Genomic DNA, 21736 nt, shown 5'->3' with positions numbered 1-21736 from the left:
TGACCTGGAGTTCTTTGTGGGCCTATTCTTCTTAGGCAGCGTCACGGACTGCAGTCCCTTGGCCTCACCCCTGCTCGGCTATTACAAGAAAATACCATGACTTCAGTTCTCCCGCTTCTGGAGGCTCTCTGGCAATCTCAGATTGGAGTCCAGTCAGATCAGCCTCTAGTTAGGGGCCCTCGTATTGATAAATCCCCAATGGCTTTTCCTTGGTACACATGTGTACACACACACACACACACACACACACACACACACACACAGAGAGAGACAGAGACAGAGACAGAGACAGAGACGAGACGGAGACAGAGACAGAGAGACAGAGAGAGAGAGGGAGGGAAAGACAGAGAGAGAGAGAGAGACAGAGAGAGACAGGGAGACAGAGAGAGACAGAGAGAAAGACAGATTAAAATCTGGATTGCATATCTCTTGTTCTTTTTATACGACTATTAATCCCAACATGAAGGCTGTATCTTCACGGCCTTACCTTAACCTAAATGTCCCAAAGGAGTGGGGTACTTGCGCCCCACCTCTAAGCACCATCACACTGGGAACTAAGACTTCAATACATATGGAAAATGGGAACAACAGGCAAACATTCTCTGGAAGAATTTTAGTCTCCTTGTTTTTATAATGACATTTATCTATGGGGCTGGGCACAGAGGTTAGAGAACAACTTGTGGGAACTGTCATTCTTGCATTTCATTACGTGGGCCCCAAGGGTAAAACTAGGGTGTCAGGCTCATCAGCAAGCACCCTGACCCACTAAACCAGCTCACAAAGGCCAGTTAACCTGCCCAGGACCACACACCTGGTCAAAGGGAGGAACTGGGTGTAAGTCCCTGCGTTCATCAGCCACATCCCTCATGTGGACAGTTCATTTCCTTCCTTCACGCCTGGATAGGCTCCATACACACAACTGAAACATCCAGGTGCCTCTCGTGGTCCTCTAACTCTCCTGCATCTTCCTGTCCCTCTTGGGACTAGTTCAAATGCCTCTCTGGAGGCCTGCTCTCTTCCTCTCAGTTGGCAGGAAGCCATCAGGATTCTGGGCCAGCTAGACAACCTCTTGTGGACTTGTGAACTTCTTTTCGGGAAACTTAAATGTGAAGATTGGTGATCATGTTTTATAAGAGTCTTTTGTAAATACGGCCTTTGAACACTGCTTTTCTAAAAGCTAGTTATGGAAACACTGCCTGGAAATTCTCAATGAATTAAAGAAACCTAAGATCACAAAATGAATGCAGTGTAAGAAGCAGGAAAGTTGTTTAAAAAAAAAAAACACACACACATACATGTAGCTCTCTCATTTACAAGATGTGGGGAGGTTTGACTTAATTTTAAAATCTAGCCAGGCCAGGTGGTGCTGGCACACGCATTTAATCCCAGCTCTTGAGAGGCAGAGGCAGGAGGATCTCTGTGAGTTTGAGGTCAGCCTGGTCTCAGAGCAAACTTCAGGATAGCCAGGGCTACACAGAGAAACCCTGACTCGAAGAAACCACACTAAGTAAATATCTACAGGGGGTGGGGTGAGGTTTGAAAACGTCATGCCTTCTGTTCAATTTTTCTGTGAGTCTAAAATTGTGCTAAATAATTTTTTAAGATGGTCTTTGTAATTACGTATATGTCCGTGTATGGGTATATGTGTATGGGTGCTGGTGCCAACAGAGACCAGAAACGAGTATCAAGTCCCCTGCAGCTGTGAGCTGCCTGATGTGGGTGCTAGGAATTGAATGTGAGTCCTCTGGAAGAGAAATAGGTAGTCTTAACCACTGAGCCATCTCATCAGCCTTAAAAATATTTTTAAAGCACTCTGAGAAATAAAGAGCTATAAATAATGACAAACGCATATTTCTGAACTGCAATATATGGAATTTGTTCAAAGACAAGACACTTATCCTCAAAGCAAAGCGTGTGACAAATGCTTAATAATTAGGCCTCCAATCCTAATCCCCCACTTCTTGAGACTAAATCTGGCCCAGGTAAAAATAATAACTTACCCCTTATAAGCTTTAGTGTCTTCCATAAAACTGATGATACGGAAGAAAGTTCAAGGTTAAAACTTGTTTCTGTGGGGAAAAGAACAAAGTGGTTAAAACACCCCTCTGTGCTCAAGAGGGATCTCCTACCTACCCCGTTCTCTGCATGTCAGCTAAGTGACCAGAGGCTTGGGGACAACCTCTCTCCACAGTTTCCTAGCTTATATAAAGCTTGGGGAGATAGAAAATGCTCACTTCATAATGATGTTGTAAGAATTTAATGAGAAGGCACACCCAAACACCTGCCATATTCCCAGAGCTACAAGCTTTGCCTTCTATCACTGTGACTCATGTGTTATCAGAATATTAGCCAAAATAATAACCATAACATTGCTGAAGTACACATACTTTTAACAATAATGTCCACTTTCCTCTTAATGAGTATATCATTAGAATAATCATTTTATCATTAGAAACAGGGTGATTTTTCAAAAGGAAATTATCTCTAGGGCCGGTGACTCCCTGGTGGTGCTTGGGAAGGCACCATGGGGCTTATTTGATCTAGTCCTTAAGTAACTGTGAGACTCTCCCTCTTCCCAGAGCTATTCTCGTGTTTAATCAAGACACTGATATGGGACATGACAGAGCAATCTGCAGAAAGCAAATTCAGACAACATCAAAGAACTATTTTAGGGCGACCCTCTCATCCACCTTTACCTTCTAGAAATCTGCCCTAGAGTTTGTTTTTATTTTCTCTTCCCTGACACATAAACTGTGCTCTGAGCACCTGCCACTTTTAAGCACAGGCTCAAGACACCCACGGGCTAGAAAGGGAAGTATTGCCCTGACCTTAAATGTCTGCAACTTGGTTTTCAAATATGCTGGCCCCTCCTCACTCCAAAGAAGAGTAACACATGAAACAAGATTGGTAAAGCATTGAGCTAGGTAAGTGATATGACCTAAGGGCCCCTTGTCTTTCTATGTCTGTGTTTTTTAAACTTTCCAAAAGAATAAAAATAATCTAATAAGGAAGTTATAACCAATAGCAACGTGGCACAAACATCCGTTCTCAGGAGATCTCTTAGCAATACACCTTCTCCGTGCCTCCACAGCAGATATGGTGGGTACCACATTTATGCACTAAGTGTTCTCATTACACCAGACAGAAAGGATGTGGTGGCATTCAGCAGCTGGTGAACACCAACGTCAGCATCTCAGTACCTCTGAGGCTACCCACACGTACCATAGACAGGGTGTGTGAGTGGGCACGCAGCCCTGGACACTTGGTTCTGCTGCTTGCGACTCTCTGGGGCAGCACAGAGGAAAAGCTGATGACTGGTACTCCATCAGAGCTCCCAGGAACTGACTACTACACATATTTTCCCACCTTCCTTAGGTCTCAATTACATCCTCCTAGGGAGCTTCTGGGTGCCCATTATCCTGATGCCTATGGCACGTTAGAGGTAAGAATGGGCTAGAAACCATAACAACCATTACCACGTAGGGGTCAGCACGATGGCTTCTCAGATAAGGGCACCTGTCTCCAAGGTTGCCAGCCTGAATTTGATCTCTAGAACTCACATAGTAGAAGAATAGAACCCACCTCCACAAGTTGTCCTCTGACCTCCACACATGTGCAGAGGTGGCTTGCACGAACACACACACTCACTAAATAAGTAAACAAGTATTAAAATTTAAGTCGTTTCAACTCCCACACTGGAAACGTTTAATAATATTTTTTAATGTGGTCCTGTTTTGGGGTTTTGTTTGTTTGTTTGTTTGGTCAGTTTTTGGTTTTGTTTGTTTGTTTGTTTTGGCTTGGGTTTTTTGTTTTGGTTTTTGGGGGGTTTGGGGGGGTTTTTGATTTTTGTTTTTTGTTTTTGTTTTTGTTTTTTTTGGTTTTTCGAGACAGGGTTTCTCTGTGTAGCTTTGCGCCTTTCCTGGAACTCACTTGGCAGCCCAGGCTGGCCTCGAACTCACAGAGATCCACCTGCCTCTGCCTCCTGAGTGCTGGGATTAAAGGCGTGTGCCACCACTGCCCGGCTCTGTCCTGTATTTTAACACACAGAATACAATTAATTTCCATGAGTGTATACTGATATAAGTGATGTAATAATAATAATAAATAATAATAATAATAATAATAATAATAATAATAATGAAGGGATAGGAGACAAAAGGTAGCTCTTTCTTGCAGGAAATTTCCAATTTAGGAGCCAGGAATAAAAAAAATCAAATACTACAGCCATCAATGCTTCTAGCCAGTTTCATCAATGGACATTACAATTATTGTAGAAAACTTGAGGATGAACAGTTTTGTGCTCTGCTTAGCTGCAAGGACTCTCTGTCAAGTGCCAACCACAAGTGGGAACTACACAGAGGAACTACCATAATCTTAAAGAGGCTATCACATCACCAGGTGATGCCTGCTCACCTTGCAAACCTGCTAATAGTACTGACAAATAAAGGCCATCAACAATGTTGAGAAATGAAGTCTAGATAGTATTGAGAAGAGGTCTCGTGACTATATAAAGAGGTTACTCTATTAGAAGAAGCTAGATGAATGTTCTCTAGCATTTTAAAACTTTTAAGCAACCTAAAATTAAAGCATTATAAAATGTTTAAAAAAAATCATAAAGCAGAACCTGAGTACAGCTCCAATTAACTCAGTTCTCAAAAAGATTCTAACTCTGTGTATTCCTGATGCCTCAAATCAACCTAACACATAACTTTCTAAGATACACTATATGAATAAGGATGTAACATAATTCAAGCCTACTGAAGAAAGGGATATTATATTTAAAAGAGAGACAGAGGAGAAGGAGGGAGGGGGAAGAGAGGGGAGGAAAGAGGGGGAAAGAGAGAGGAAGAAGAGATGGGGAAGAAAGAGAGAAGGAAAGAGGGGGAAGAGAGAGGGGGGGAGGAAAAAGGGGGGAAGAGAGAGAGAGAATGTGGAAAACAGAGATTAAGGAGGAAGAAAAGGGATTAAACAGATACAAAGTATCATCTTAGAACTTTAACAATGGAAAAGGCTCACCTTAGCACCTTTCTGAAGCAGCTCTGGATCACACCCACCACTTCCCTCTACCACTCAGCTCAGCCCTTCCGTGAACCCAAGTTGTACTGTGGGAGCTGCTCCTAACTTTCTGTCCAATAGTGCACAGTCTTGAGATAATGGGCTTAGAAAAGAACTACTTTGGCTCACAGTTTGGACCTAGTTCAGCCCATGGTCGATTGGCCTCGTTGTTTATGGGCTGTGGTGAGGCAACCTATCATGGTAGGGGGCACAAGTTCTTACCTTGGAGGCAAAAAGTAAGAGAAAGAAGAAGGGGCAAGGATCCACTACCCCTGTCAAGGGCATGTATGTGGCTCCACAACACCCATTTTATAAACAAAGTTGCCAGGAGACATGAAGTAAACTCAACTAGCAACTGACTGAAGTTGTTTTATGTAATATACGTTTGCAGAAGTCACAGGAATTTCTGCTGGCAGTTTTCAGTAGAGGCTCACTGAGTCTGTCTTTCTGTGCCATTTCCAGCTCTCTGAGAACTCTGCAGTGGGGTCTGTAGACGTTCACCTTCTGATTGTAGGAGAACACGGGCCACAGAATCAACCAAGCAAGGCTCACAGAAACCGAAGTGACAAGCATGGACCCTGTATCGGTCTGAGCCAGGACCTCTGCATATACCTTACGGTTGTGTAGCTTGGTGTTATTGGGACTCCTAACAATGGGAGTGGGGGGGGGTGACTCTTTTCCCTGCACTTGGGGTTCTTTTCCTCCTACTGGGTTGCAGGTCCAGCTGTGATATGAGGGTTTGTGCCCATTCCTATTGTAACTTGTTAGGCCATGTTGGGTGGATATCCTCGGGAGGCCTGTTTGGATTTGTTTGTTTTGTTTTGTTTTTTGGGTTGTTGTTTTTTTTTTCTTTAAAGAGAAACAGGAGGAGTTGATTTGGGGAAGAGGGGAGATGGGGAAGGAACTGGGAGGAGAGAAAAGAGGGGAAACTTTGGTAGGGATGTATTGTATGAAAGAAGAATAAATTAAAAAATAAAAAAAATAAGTCCACCTTCTGCAGTCCTTATAGGTCAGGTCTACCTGTGGACCTAAGAGCTGAGAAGCTCTGGGATAATTTGTGGGGGGTGGGGGGGGGGGGAAGCAGGCCTCTGAGGTCTCAAAGTGATAGTTCAACTTCTTATCAAGTGTGTGAATGTTTTCAGGTGAGTAATCTGGATTCTCTGAGTGTATCTGCCATTTAAAAGCATTTCTCATCTGTGGGTCCAAATGTGCTTTGGTGGCTCTCTAGAGGGGGTGTAGAAAATGGCAGATTTCCAAATTCCTCTGCAGAACTGACAGATCCAAACAGCTCCATCTGAGAGCTGGACTGAAACGTACACAAGAGGTGACTCGTACACAAAATGACGTCTGAGATCCAGTGAAACAGAATGGATCTGGGATGAAAGAGAACCCTGAGATACCTCAGTTTTCCTTCTGGTGAGGAAAAACAGTAAGAAGATATGTGAAAATGGGATGTTTAAAATGCATTTTGCTATACATAAAACTCTTCATTCCATCATTGAGTGTACGATCAGAGGAGATTGTGGTACTGATATCAGCATTGCTAAAATATCAAAATCTTGAAATGAACCTAAAAGTTAATAACAGGAGCCTGATTTGATTGACAGAGTAAATCTTAGAACATATGCTTTTATTCAAAGAGTATATAAGAGACTGGAGTTCAGTCAGTAAAGTGCTTACCATATTAGAACCCAATGTTGGCCCATAGAATCCACCTAAAAGAGCTAGGCATGCTGACACAGGCTTTTAACCCATGACACAAGTGGCTGTCCCTTGGCCTCCTCGTGTGCACATAAGGGTGCACATAAGCATACACACCCCATAGTGGGTGTTTAAAAGACACTAACTATGGCAGAAGAGCTCACCATAGACAAGCAGAAAAAAAAAAAACATAAAAATGTCATAAAACACAATCCAAATTCTGCAACACATATATGTGTGTATGACTTCTTCTGCCTTTACAAAATAGTAGGAATAGTCACTGAGACAAATTTGAGAAAGTTTCTAATTCAGGCTTGGGGGTGGCTCATTACCAGAAACAATGTTGTTGCTTTCTGGTAAAAGTAACTAATTGTCTATTAAAATATTCTAAAATTTTAAAATGCTATTATTATAGCCAATATATATTTAATCCCAGGAGTTACAGCAGGACAGAGAAAGGTATATAAGGCATGAGGAAACAGGAACTAAAGCAGTTCAGCTGAGACCCTTGTGGGTGAGGACTCAGAGGTTTCTCTCTCTCTCTCTCTCTCTCTCTCTCTCTCTCTCTCTCTCCAGTTGGAATGTACCGCCTAACTTTATTCTGCCTCACCATTGACCAAACAGCAGCTTTATTTATCAACCAATCAGAGCAATACATATTCACTGCATACAGAAAGACATCCCACAGCACCCATCTATACACACACACACACACACACACACACACACACACACACACACACACAGGCTGTCAGTGAACTTCCACACTAGCCAGAGAACCGTGACCCTGTGAACTCTTCTTAAAATACCTATTCCTGGGTCCACACCCAAAGGTTTTGTTTTAATGGTCTGGGGCGGAGCCAAGAAATTTGTATTTTAAACAGGAACCTGGATAATTCTGACACATACCATTGTTCACTGATGGAAAAAAAAAAAAAAGAAAAGAAAAGAAAAGAAAAAAGACTAGGACTAGCCAGGAGTCACCTGTGGTTCACGGCTATAATACCAGCACTGAGAAGACTGGAGCGGAAGAATTGCCCCCAAGTCCCAGGCCACTCTGGACTGTAATTGTGAGCCCAGGCCAGGACTGAGTTGCTTCGGATGTCCCCACTGTGGATAAAAGGTCTTCAAGGAGAGATTTGGTGGTTGGTTCCCACGGCATTTGGACGAATCTCCAGATAAAGCACACACTATAACTAGCCCAGCTTAGAAAAGGTACTAAATACTTACATCAAGTGGCACATAAAATGTAATAAACGGAGACGCAGTTAGGGCCCTACCTACCTATTCTTCCTCAAACAGTTCAGCATGGTCAGCAATTCTCTTTGAGATTGTTTTTAAACTGTGGACCTCTCTCAAATGCGGTCTGGGACACAAACGTTTGTGCTACCTCATGGGAGTTTTCAGTGTCCACAGTGCCCAAGCCTGTTCTTTAACTTTTAAAAAAAGAAGAAGAAGAAAAGAAAACCAACCAACAAAGCATTGTCTCCTTCCCTGGAGACAGGTTCCGTCACTCTCTGGCAGGGTACTGGAACAGCTTTCCACACTACCTTGAATTTCACTTGCTCAACCTGAGATTTCTTGAGTTTCTTACAGAGAGAGCCAGAGAGCGAGAGCGAGAATTGTTTCTAAAATGAGACAGAGAGGCCTTTTCTCAGCTCTCAAATTCCCTTCTTTCTGCCCTCTCATCACCAGACCAGTGGGGAGACCAGTCAGAACCAGGGCAGCTGTCCACACTTTGCAACCACAAGCGCCCTCAGAATCTTAAGGTTACCGGCCCCAAAGGCCTTCGCTAGGTCTTTATCACCCACACCCTTCAACACCCGAACCCCAAACCAAGAGTTAATCACCTTTATCTAGGAAAAGCTAGACCATCAAGAGATACGGATCCACAGACCCTAAAGGGATCAGATGCCCGACCTCCAGCAGGTGTATCTCAAGTCCTCCAAATCCCCTGTGACTACCTCCTGCTGAGGACGCTCAGCACTCACCGGGCCCTCACCTGTGCAGCTCCACTGAGCTGTCTCCCCAGGTGAAACCTTGTCCAGCCCGGACCCACAAGGATGGGCCTTTTCCTGGTGAAGGAGCCTGGGCCAGCACCGGCTCGCGGGATGCTGCGGATGCGCCTTGCATCTCCCCATCGGCGCGCAACATCTCCCCGGCCCTGCCGGAGCAGGAGCCGGAGCCCGACCCCGAGCGGGAGCCCCGGCCGCGGTGGGTCTCTGCGGGTCCCCCAGCCCCGCCGGCCGCTCGCCTGGCTGCACAGCCGCATCGAGGCCTGACCGCGCCGACTCCGAACCCGCCCGGCCCCATCCCGTGGACCCACCCGGCCCGCAGCCCAGCGAGCATCGCTCGGAGCGCGCAGCCGCGGAGCTCCAGCCCCTGGTACTCACCCCGGACGCGGCCACCGTGAGGCCGCCCGGGGAAGGGGAGGTGGTGAGGAGTAGCCCCGAGGATCTCCCTCCTGGACTGCGCGGCCAGGAGGCGGCCCTAGAGGCCCGGCTCCGCCTCGGAGTGAGATGCCAGCGGGGGCGGGTCTGCCTGCTTCTCCCGGGACTTGGCGCCACCGACCGGCCAGGCCAGCCCCATCAACGCGCTGCCGGGGGGTGGCTTGAGAAAAAGAAGGGATGCACAGCTCAGCCTTTTGGGGGATCACAAATCTTATTGCCATTAGCGAGCTAGGCCCTTGGCGCTTCTCAGATCGCATCCCCGGGGACGTCACCGGAACCTGGAAAAGAGACTGACACCCGCTGCTTTACACAGCAGGAAAATGACGCTTTGGACTCGCAGGAATGTGCAACCCTTTCGCTTCCCTGGGCAACTTCGCTGAGTGAAGAGTGGCCTAAGGCCACATCCTAGAATCCAGAGGTCCGCAGTTACGAGTTTATTTTGCGTGACATTACCAGGCGACATTGTCATCCACAAAGTTCGCGCTCGAGAACCCTGAAATCGAGTACCAGAAAGAAAAAGAAAAAGAAACAAAACAAAACAAACAAACCAACCTTCACCCTTCATAACGTTTTAAGTAAGTTTACAATTTTATGTTGGGCTGAATTCATAACTAATCTGGGCCAAGGGTTGAACATACACTTAGCAACTCCCATGTCACAAAGTCCTGACAGGTTGCAGCCTTCTCAGCCATGCATTGTACCAAATTGAAGACAGACTGATGTTTACACTAAAAATTTGTTTGAAAAATAATGGTGGGTCCTACTTAGGCACACAGGACAGCAGACCACATGCTACCAGCTCTCAGAAAAAATTATATGAAAACCATGTCCCTCTAAAGCAGCGATTCTCAACCTGCGGGTCGCGACGCTTTCACAGGGGTCGCATATCAGATATCCTGCCTATCGGCTATTTACATTGCAATCCATAACAGTAGCAAAAATGACAGTTATGGAATAGCAACAAAATAATTTTATGGGGGTCACCACCACATGAGGGACGGCATTAAAGGGTGGCAGCGTTAGGAAAGGCTGAGAACCACGGCTCTCAAGGAGCAGACTGTGAAGTAGCCCTGAGGCCCTGGGCTTTAAACGGTCTAAGGCCATTCGGATCACATACATGTCCTAGACATCACTGTGACACGGGAGTGATACACAGATGCTGGAGCCTGAGCCTCCTGCGTTAGGCGGAAGCCTCCGAAGAACATTAGAGAGCTCCCAGGACTGCTATGATCTGGGCAGAAGCAGTGGAAACTCACTGTAGAGGACTGCTAAGGACAGGAACCAAGGCCTGGACTCCCTGAGACAAACTACCACCCAACTACACATTATCATCACCACTCCCAGCCTCTCCGAGACACAAGCACACCTTGAGTCCAAAATCCTTTTAAAATCATTACACCATTTAGTTTTTGTCAACTTGACATAAACTAGAGTCATTGGTGAAATTATTAAGGCCACTCCACATAGTTAAAAGAGAGGTTTATTTTGTGGGGTAACTTACAAATGAAGGGATAGGTTACAGGATCTGGGAAAGGTGTAGCACAGTCCGGCGGTGTTCTCTGCAGAACTCCGCTAGGTCTACCTCCAGCGTCCAGGGTCCAGGAACCAAGAGAGCTGGCCCATTCGGATCTCGGGTCTTCAGGGTCCTCTCTCAGCCCCACCTTGTAGGCGTGACAGTTACAGAAGCCTCAATGTGGGTGATACCTCCAGGTCAAAGCTGGAATGGCTACCCACTACACATCTGGGAAGATGGAACTTCAAGTGAGGAATGGCCTCCATCAGACCAGCCTGTGGGTCTGTGGATTCATTTTCCCGATTACTGCTTCATGTGGGAGGGCCACCACACAGTAAATTGGTGTAACCCCTGGGAAGGTGGTCCTGGGCTATCTGAGAAAGTAAAGTGAGCAAGCCAGCCAACAGAGTCCCTTCATGGTCTCTGCCATGGTCTCTGCCTTGGCTTCTCTCAATGATAGACTGTAACACATAAGAGTACATAAAAACCCTTTCTTCCCCTGGTTACTATTGGTCATGGTGTTTATCACAACAATAAACTAGAACAATCAAGCAAAGGGGCCACATGTGAATGACAGCCGAGGTAAGACCCCATAGAACTACCCCCACAAAAAATATGTTAAAAGAAAAGCTTTTAACTAATTGAATTTAACATACTTTGAATAGCTAGACATCCATGAATCAGGCTTTTATCACACCAAAGGAGTATCCTGGTTAGATTTTTTTTTTATAACTTGACAAAAGTTAGAGTGGACTGAGAAAACAGAATAACGTCAACTGAGAAAATGCCTGTGGTGCATTCTCTTTATTATGGATTACTGTGGGAGGGCCCAGCTCACTGAGGGGGATGCCAACTTTAGTCAGGTGGTCCTGTGTTATATAAGGAAACGGGCGGAACAAGCCAGTAAACAGCACTCATCCATGGCTGTGCTTCAGCCCCTGCCTTGGGTTCCAGCCTCGACTTCCCTATGATGGGTTACAACTGTAAGGTGAAATAAACCCTTCCCTCCAAAAGCTGCTTTGGGGAAGTGTTTTGTCACAGCAGTGGGAAGCAGACAGAGGTTAGGATCCAGAGTGGGATTTTTGCTGCGACAGAATGTTGTTTGGGGAGGAGCAGGAAGAATGGGAGGGAAAAGAAAACAAGAGACTAGGGACTAGAGAAAACAGCTCTGGTCCTTTGCATCAGGCTGGGAATAGTGTTGGTTTCCATTACCAGAGTAGAAAAACTTATCTACAGGACACTGGGCAGGCCTACCCAAGGAGGCTTGCCTGCCTTAGTAGAAAATTAGCCTACCCTGAGCACTGCTCCAAACCTGCCTAACAAGACCCCAGAGGAGTAAATTGTAACCAATGAATCAAGAATGTTTATAGAAATGTAAAAATATTCAACATCCAACAGGATAAAATTCATAATGCCTGACATCCAAAGTGGTCAGATGCGCAAATCGGCCAGAAAAACCACTATCCAGAACACTATACAACCACTATCCAGAACACTATCCTGAAGGTGATCTAGAACTGGAGTTGATACTAGAATTAGGAGATATGGGTGTTAAGACAGCTGTACCTATATTCTACACATTCAACAAGTTGAGCTGGTGGTAGTGGCTCATGTCTGTATTCTCAACAACTGGAGCAAGACAGATGTGAGTTTGAAGCAAGCCTTGGCTTCATAGACTATCTCATTAAACAACAAAAAGCCATGCCTGTAATATTAGAGGTTGGGAACTAGAGACAGGAAGATCTGGAGTTCAAGATAATCCAAAACTACATGGGTGACTACAGAGGTCACCTTGACTGTATAAGTTCCTATCTCAAAGTGGGGCAAGTATTTTTTTTTTTTTTTTTTTTTAGAAAGACTCTAACTGGACTTATAGAAATGAGAGGTAGACTGTATGACAATAACATGTCAGAGGGGAGAAATGGAAGTATACTCTTTTAAGGTTCTTTTTTAAATTTTATTTTATATGTACGAATGTCTTGTCTGTATGCGTGTATATATGTGCACCACGTGCATTCTCGCCTGTGGTCAGATGAGGTCAGGAGAGGCATCTGATTTGGAAATAGACTTACAGATAGTCGTGAGCCACCTCGTGAGTACTGGGAACTGAATCTGAATCTCCCGCAAGAGCATCAGATGCTTTTATCCATTGAACCATCTTTTCCAACCCCTATTGTAAAGCTCTCATGCCATATAATATAGAGCAAAATTCCTACACTATATGTGTATAGTATTTGAAGATAGGAAATGATAGATAATATAAGCTTTTGAGCAGCCACTAAAAGGACAAAATGGCTACCGGTGGTTGGGTCAGGATTGGGGGTTTCTACGTTCTTGGCCTTTTATTGGAAGAGTTGAAATCAAAGCCCACACAGATTTACAAAAGGAGCAAAGAACCCTTATTTAAAGCAAAATAATAGAACAGATCAGAAGACGCTGCAAGACAGCAGCGAGCACATGAATGGAGACACTGAAGTGCCCCTCTTATTGTTCCTCTTCTGGAGTTCAGTGAAAGGGTGACTTCAGTCACCAAGGGACACAGTGAGAGCAGTCCTCTCTTCTAATTGATAGATCACTCTGTGTAATCGTTTTTCTGTGGTGTGTGCCCCTGCCCACAGTGCATCTGACTTTAATCATATGCATGCTCAAGTATGCATAGGTATGAGCTGGTAAGTTGGGGATTCTCCCTAGAAGTTCACTTGAGGACACAGTTGTATTTGATTGTGAATGAACTCCAAACCAGTTTGAGCCAGATCTTTCCTTTCTTTGTACCCAGATATGTAATAGGTAGCCATCCCAGCCTTGGCCTGGAAATTCCAACCCCCATTGAGGCTTCGGTAATGGTCACGCCCACAAGGCGGGGCTGAGGGAGGAAGCAGAAGACCCAGGATCGAGAGGAGAGGTCTCTCTTAGTTCTGGGACCCTGGACACTGGAGGTAGACCGAGCAGAGTTCTCTAGAGAACACCGCTGGACTGGGCCATACCTTTGCCAGATCCTACAACCTATCCCTTCATTTGTAAGTTACCCCACAAAATAAACCTCCCTTTTAACTACGTGGAGTGGCCTTAACAATTTCACCAATACAGATACATTAGTAATGTATATGAACTGAAACTATCTTTCATGAACAAAGTGCAGAGAATAATGGGGCCCTGCATCATGAATTCACTCCCAAGGCTCGGGGACCATCACTGAAGAGGGAGAAGACCGTAAGAGCCAGAAGTTTGGGAGGACAAGAACCAGTTTTTTCTGGACATGACAGGACCTCTGCACTCGTGAACTTACAACGGTTGTAGTTAGCTACACAAGGGCCATGCTAGATCAAGACAGTCGACATTATAACAGGGACTGGCTTGTCCGTGAGCTCCCACCACTAACCAAGGAACTATTAACAGTTGATGGCCTCTAGGGGATGGAGAGACACTTTTGCTTAAGGGCGTGGTCCAGTGCACAGTTGACCATGCTCCCATGGATAAACCCTGGAGTGTATGTCTGTACAAAATGGAAGTGAGTTATTTAAGAAAGAGAGGGAGGGAAGGGAGAGAGAGAGAGAGAGAGAGAGAGAGAGAGAGAGAGAGAGAGAGAGAAAGAAGAAGAAGAAGGAGGAGGAGGAGGAGGAGAAGAAGGAGGAGGAGGAGGGGGAGGAGGAAGGAAGGGAAAGAGGAAGAAGAAGAGCATCTAGTTGTGGTGGTGCATATCCTTAATCCCAGCACTAGGGAGGCAGAGGCAGGTGGATCTTTGTGAGTTGGAGGCCAACCTGGGCTATAGAACAAGTTCCAGGACAGCCAGGAAGGACATGAAGTTGATAGCAAGTGAGAAGTTAGATCTGGGAGGATCTGGGGGAGAAGTAGGTGGTGAATATAATCAAAATATATTGTATTCTCAAAGAATTGACAAAAAAATTCGTTGCTTGGGGAAAAAAATTATTCAGCAAGCACTGTATATGCACAGCACTTCCCGTAAAGGAGCTGGGCTGTCGACTGCATTATCAGAAGCAAAGTGCAGGAGGTGCATAACCCAACCTAAATGGAGTCCCAGGTTACTGAGCTGTTTTTTGTGCTTGCCTCAAAAGTAAATTCTAGCTGATATGGCAATAAAGGAGATAAAGCAAAACTGTGAAGTTTCCTATGGGGCTGGAGAGCTAGCTCATAACTAAGAATGCTTGCTGCACAGTTTTGATGACCTAAGCTGAGATCTCAGCACACATGTAACCAGCCAAGCATGGTCTCTCACTTGCCTTTAAACCTAGTACTATGGAGGCAGCGTCAAGAGGATCCCTGGGGCTTGCTGATGGCCAGCCTAGCTGAAAAACATGAGCTACAGGTTCAGGGAGAGACCCTGCCTCAAAGGAACAAGGCAAAGAGCAATAGAAGGGAATTCTTTATGCTCTCCTCTGGCCTCAGTGTACGTGTGTGTGCAGAAACTATACCTCTGCCCCACACTCCACTCTCACAAAGTCTATTAGTTCAAAAAAAATGGACAGATAATCTTCCTTCAGGGAGGAACCTCTTAACTGGTTATCTGATTCCAAGTGGTCGCCCTGAAATCGTATACATGCGGCACTGAAGGACTCAGTGGATTATATATTTACATATGTACATATAACAATAACAGTTAGGGAGAGGAGATAATACCAGGAGTTTGGAGGGGAAAAGGAGCAGGGCATGGGAGGAGTTGGAGGAAAGAGAGGGAATAGAGGGAGAATAATTATGTTTTAATCTTTAAGAAGCTAGTAAAATAAATTTTTAAAGTTGTGCAGAAAGATGAAGCAAATGACAGATGGGACGAATAGAAAACAAACAGAGGTGATCTACTTGAACAATATTACTAGTTATATTTTAAAACACCAATCAGAAGACAAAGATCCAATTTTAAAAAGGCAGGACTTTGGAACTGGAGAGAAGGCTCGGTAGTTCAGAACACATACTGCTCTTGCAGAGTGCCAGAGTCCAGTTCCCAGCACCCACCTCAGGCAGCTCACAACCTCATGTAACTCCAGCTCCAGAGGAACTGACACCCTCCTCTGTGGACACTGTGTTCACAAGTACAGACCCCCACAAAGACACACATAAACATATAATATAAAATAAAACTTTTTTTTTGGAGCTGAGGATCGAACCCAGGGCCTTGCACTTGCTAGGCAAGCACTCTACCACTGAGCTAAATCCCCAAGCCCCAAATAAAACATTTTTTAAAGCAAGAATCTACTACACACTGCCTGCAAAGCACACTTTAAATGTAACTATTAAGTTGATATAGCAACAAATTAAATGTTTTTTAAAATGGGAAAAGATAAACCACTAATACAAATCACAAGAATTACAAAGGACCAGCAAGATGCCTCAGCATATAAAGGTGCTTGCCATCAAGCCTAAAAATCTGAGTTCAATTCCTGGAATCCAGAACAGACTTTCTGCAAGTTGCCCTCTGGCTTCTACATGCATTCTATGCCCCTCCTCCAACACAGCACCACCACCACCCACATACAGATAAATAAAGTGTAATTAAAAGTTTTTAAGGGCTGGAGAGATGGCTCAGAGGTTAAGAGCACTGCTTGCTCTTCCAAAGGTCCTGAGTTCAATTCCCAGCAACTACATGGTGCCTCACAACCATCTGTAATGAGATCTGATATCCTCTTCTGGCCTGCAGGGATACATGCAGACAGAACACTGTATACATTAATAAATAAATCTTTTTTAAAAAAGTTTTTAAGATGAAACAGAGACTATAGTTCAATAGTATAGTATATGCTTAGCATGCACAAGTCCCTGGGTTCAATCGCCAGAGCAGAGGATAGGGAGATGAAGGGAGAGAGGGAGACAGAGAGAGACCCCCATATACACAGAGACACACACAAAGAAAGGGAGAAAGAAAAGAAGAGGCCAGTTTTGTTTTCAAAGTCAAGCAAAAAAACAAAATACCTCAAAGCAAAACTATTAATAGGATAAAGAAGGTCATTTTATACCAGTAAAGGATGGGTCAGTTCTTAAGGTGAAAATACAATCCTAAATATGAATATTCCCATCAATAACCCAGAAGTCTAATCTAGATCGTGGATTCCTCACTCTCTCTAGAACCATAAACCAAAATAAACCTCTTTTCTTTATATGTAAGTATTCTGTACAGAAACAGAGCCCTGACACAGCCCCCAGTAATACTGACCACATAAGAATTTAAAGTTCCAGGGTGTAATCCCAGCTCTTGAGACGCATGTGGATCTCTGTGAGTTCGAGGCCAGGATGGTCTACATAGCAAATTCCAGGTCAGTCAGGGGTACATTGTGAGACCCTGTCAAAGAAAGATAAAGAAATAAACTTACAATCACAACCAAAAATAAAGAGGAAAACAATAAAGTAAGAAAAACACAGGAGGGGACCAGGAAATGGAAAGGCCTCAGACGGGTCTGTATTTCTCATCATTCACAGCAGGGAGTTAGTAGACACTGAATCAGGCTGTGCCATCAGGAAGCTGTGACGTCAGCCTAGATATTACAGTCACAGTGCTAATCACCAAAGGAACGGAAGACAGGCTCTCGGTGAGAAAACTTGCCCCTTTTCCATTTGATAATATTTTGTGCTTTCTGAATTCTTTAGCCAAACATATGTATTACTTTTAAAATAAGCCTCCCATGTTCCACTTTATCATTTTGGTGTTGTTTAATTTTAGACTTAAAGACACATGAGGAAAGTATAATATGTCTATTTTTAAAGTTTTATGGTCTGTACATTTATGTTTTCCAGACAAAGCTCAGCCACTTCACAGCTTGTCTCCACACGATGTTGTTTTCCAAAGAAACGCTAACCCACATCCAAAAATAACAGAAAGGGAATTTAAGTCTCCACCTCCATGCCACAAGCACATCAAAGGGGGATTCCCTTCATAAATCAGAACAAAACTTTTTCAAATCCCCTCTGGGATCTTCACTCAATATCTCACACCCCATGGGAGCTGATGAGTCTCCTCCTTGTGTCCGTTTCTTCCCTGACCACTAGAACACTCCTTGTCCGGTAAAACAAGCATGGGTGTGATAGTCCTTCCAAGGGAAAGCCTAGCTTGAAATTCCAGAAAATCTGCTCCAAATGTCTGAGACCTAACCTCCTAGAATCTCTTGCAAAACTCTTGTTTCCAGCTCCGTATGTCCTCAACTAGGTTTTATTCAGCTCTGCATTCACGAAAGTAAGTCCTTGGACCATAGCAATGCTTCAAACATAGCAACGTCTCACACACCAAATGCACCTCGAAACTGTCATGTGGAATACAACTTTTCTGAACGTGGGTGTGAGTGAAAAAGGAAGGAAGTGAATGTTTACTGGGTATCTGCTGTGGGACAGGGAGATTGTCTGGGATGTGTCCCTCAGTGTTCTGTTCTGGCTCAGTAACTCTCAAGTGCAGCATGAAAGGCAGGCACAGAGAGTACAGAAACTTCAAATGAGCCCCCACAGAACTCGGGTACTCTCTACTATATGTGCAAACACACACACAATATAAAACCTTCTTCTACCCCGACACACATAAGCTGAGACACAAGACGTTTTTGCCAATCAGGCTGTGTCCGAAATCCTGCTTGAACTTTAAACATTAAGGATGAGAGAGAAAGATAAATAACTTTGCTGAAACCCTGAAAGGATGGGTGCCCATGTATCTGTGCACACATGTGCATGTTACACGTGTATTTATAACACGTACATATTCAAAGATGCCCACTAGATGGCAAACCCACATCTCAAATGTTAATGCTGACTAGGATCCTCCTTCTGGAAGTCTGGGAAATTTTAATAACCTAAGCCCAATTCCTGAAAGGCCAAAATATTGTGTATAGCTTAAGACTATGCACATCAGCTTTGTGATGGCAATCTTACAGATAACGTCTAGGGATGCAGGGTAAACTTACAACATCATCACTTCTTGAATCTACTGTTACTCATCATCCATGCAAATTGACTGACTTCATATAGATAAATTCCCCTAACAAAACCATCGGATGGCATACCTAGATTACTTCAAAACTAGTTGTGTGACTAAAGTATGTGACAAGACAAAGCTAGGACTCTAAGTAGCCTCAGTCCTGGGCTGAGACACTGAGGGAGCCAGGGCACACTTCCTCTCTCACTAAAGCACGGGGGAAGGAGCTTTGAGGAAGCTGTGCTACCTCCTCTGGAACTAACTGCCTGCTGTCTTCCCACCACTGAGGGTTAGCTGAACCTGTACTATAGGACCTAGTCTGGACGCAAATCCATAACATACTACCCCAGCCTGGGTCCTACCTTGCTGTCCTGAAAACAGAATTGACAGACCAGTCCAATCCATGAACAAATGTTAAATATAAAGAGATTTCACAGACTCTCAAAAATGTCAGTGTTCGGGCCCTGCGATAGAATCACCAAATTTCTCACCCAAGAGTAAGAGCCTCTGGTGACTCAGGGAGTGGGGAGACTCTGGGCTGTTAAGGTGGCTCCACAGAGCTTCCCTTTCTCTGGTTCCCAAGTAAAAGCCTTCATTGTCCTTCAAAATGTGATAGTTCCCTCTGTTGCCATTACCTGGAGTTGCTAGAGTCTAAAAAATGCTAGATGGGAATGAGTAATTACATTGTTACAAAAATGTTCTATTCTAATATGTTTTTGTTGTTATTATCTTACTGTTCCTAATGTATACACTGAATTTGAGAATAAGTATACATGTACAAAAAAAAAAAACCACTACAATGTATAAGGTTTGACACTGTAGTTAGGTCTCCACTAAGGTCTGTTTTGTTTTGTTTTGTTTTTCGATACAGGGTTTCTCTGTGTAGCTTTGCACCTTTCCTGGAACTCACTTGGTAGCCCAGGTTGGCCTCGAACTCACAGAGATCGGCCTGGCTCTGCCTCCCGAGTGCTGGGATTACAGGCGTGCGCCACCACCGCCCGGCTCCACTAAGGTCTTGAAGCATCTTCCTTCCCATGGATAAAGAGGACCACAATATGTGGGAAGAAGGCCCTGACTGCCCACATCCCAGCATCCTCTAAACCACAGGCATCTCTGTCTATGTTTACAGCAGTCATCCTCAAGCACTCCGGAGCTTCCTGCTGATGTGTGTTTAGCTTCCTCCCAGCCGGAGCTATAGATACTGTCCGGAGACTCCACCAGGAGAGATTCAGAGATAACTTAGACTGTTTCCAATCTCATCATTGGGGTAACAACTTCGGGTGCAGGACTGGGGTTAGTTCTCTTCCTTAATTATTAGAATGGTTGGGCTTCCATAATAAAGTACTACAAACTGAGTTTAAAGAACAAAACTGTAGCCGTGCGGTGGTGGCACACGCCTTTAATCCCAGCACTCGGGAGGCAGAGCCAGGCGGATCTCTGTGAGTTCAAGACCAGCCTGGTCTACAGAGTGAGATCTAGGACAGGAACCAAAACTATACAGAGAAACTCTGTCTCAAAGAACCAGAAAAAAAAGGGGGGACGGGGAGAAAAAGAAAGAACAAAACTAAACTGTATTGTCTCACCATTGTGGGTCTTAGAAATCTAAGATTAAGGTGCCCTTTGCGAGGGTTCCTTCTGAGGGCTGTGAAATGAGTCTGTTTCACACTCTTCCCGTTTCTGGTGGCTTTCTGGCAATCTTCAGTGGTCCTTGCTGTCTGGTCACCATTCTATTGCCATAAAGAGACACCGTGACCATGGTGATTCTTATAAAAAGGAAACATTGAATTGAGGCTTACTGATAGTTTCAGAAGCTTAATCCACAACTATCACATGGCAGGAAGCATGGCAGCAGGCATGGCACTGGAGGAGTATTGAGAACTACATCCTGATACGCAGGAGAGAGAGAGAGAGAGACAGAGAGAGACAGAGAGACAGAGAGAGACAGAGAAAGAGACTGAGAGAGAGACACAGAGACAGACTGGGCCTGATGTGTGCTTTTGAACCTCAAAGTCCACCCCCAGTGATGCTCTCCCTCCAACAAGTCCACACCTCATAATTCTTCTAGTCCTTCTCAAACAGTGCCACTGCTTATGACTAAGCGTTCAAATACATGAGCCTATGGGGGCCATTCTTATTCAAACCACCACACTTGCCTTGTTGGATCAGCATTCTTATTGCCTTCATCTCTCCATGGCATCCTTCTTCTGTCAGGGTCTGTATACAAACTATCCCCCCCTCTACAAGTAAGCCTGCCATACAGGGTCAGAGACCTACCCTGTGCCAGTTCATTGAGTCTTAACTCATTGCACCATGACCATTCTGTTCTCAGTAAAGTCACATCCTACATTACTAGGACTTCAGCAATTTTGGGAAGATGAAATTCAACCTAACACTGGCTGCTCTGTCTAAAGGAAGAATACACTCTCTGGTTTGAGTGGGGGGGGGGGCAGAATGTGTGCAATTGGGACTGTGGGGAGACAGGTTATCTCGGAAAGGATTTTTAAATATCCATAGGAAAATTCTATGAGAGAATATATTAGAGAATTTCTATGTAATATGTAAGATTGGAGCCTAAACCTGTGGATCTTTTACAGGATTAGGTCCAACAGAATTAGGGAGGAGTCCCGTGAAATCAAATGAATGTACAATGCATGGAGACACAGACATGAATACAGACATGTGGACATACACATACACATACATATACATCATAGTACATCAGACTGTGCGTATTTGACTGGCTTCGTTTAGGATTAGTATGAAGAAGTCAATGCTTGTGTACCAAAAGTTGAAAATGCAGAACATGCTAAAAGTCACTTTTCAAGTGTGATTTTGGTTAACTTGGGCCACTTCCTCACTACCCCAAGCCCTACAACTGAGTTTTTGCCCTGGGACAAAACTTATATATATGAATGAAGAGAAGCAACAGGAATATACAAAAACTGTTCACAGTTTGTGGGGCATGGTTATGCAGAGAAGATGTATACCTCTTATTTTCATACTAGCTTCTACGTGCTCTGTTCGTAGGAAGGAATGAAAGCAGCTCCTGATCGATGAACCAGCAGAAGAGAGCCGAGACCAAAGCCATCCCAAAGCACCTACAAGAGGCACCGT

At 44.5% G+C, this 21736-nt stretch overlaps 1 protein-coding gene across 4 annotated transcripts in view; it reads right to left on the bottom strand.

Annotated features, from left to right (window-relative positions):
* B4galt4 (beta-1,4-galactosyltransferase 4) overlaps positions 1 to 9496 on the bottom strand; it is a 30952-nt gene extending 21456 nt beyond the window's left edge. The window contains exons 1-2 of one of the 4 annotated variants that reach the window (XM_036203854.1): positions 9150 to 9496; positions 2001 to 2069 (exon numbers count right to left, since the gene is read on the bottom strand). The gene's annotated coding sequence lies outside the window, so the exon portion shown is untranslated. Of the gene's footprint in view, positions 1 to 2000; positions 2070 to 8758; positions 9056 to 9082; positions 9130 to 9149 lie in introns of those variants that run through there. The other 3 variants (XM_036203851.1, XM_036203852.1, XM_036203853.1) reach the window with 3 other exon arrangements.
* Between the last annotated feature and the right edge of the window lie 12240 nt (positions 9497 to 21736).

This window comes from Onychomys torridus, chromosome 12 (genome assembly GCF_903995425.1).
Source record: "Onychomys torridus chromosome 12, mOncTor1.1, whole genome shotgun sequence".
Taxonomy (NCBI): Eukaryota; Metazoa; Chordata; class Mammalia; order Rodentia; family Cricetidae; genus Onychomys; species Onychomys torridus.
Note: the sequence above shows the minus strand (reverse complement) of the source record. Positions and strands in the feature narration are given on the sequence as shown.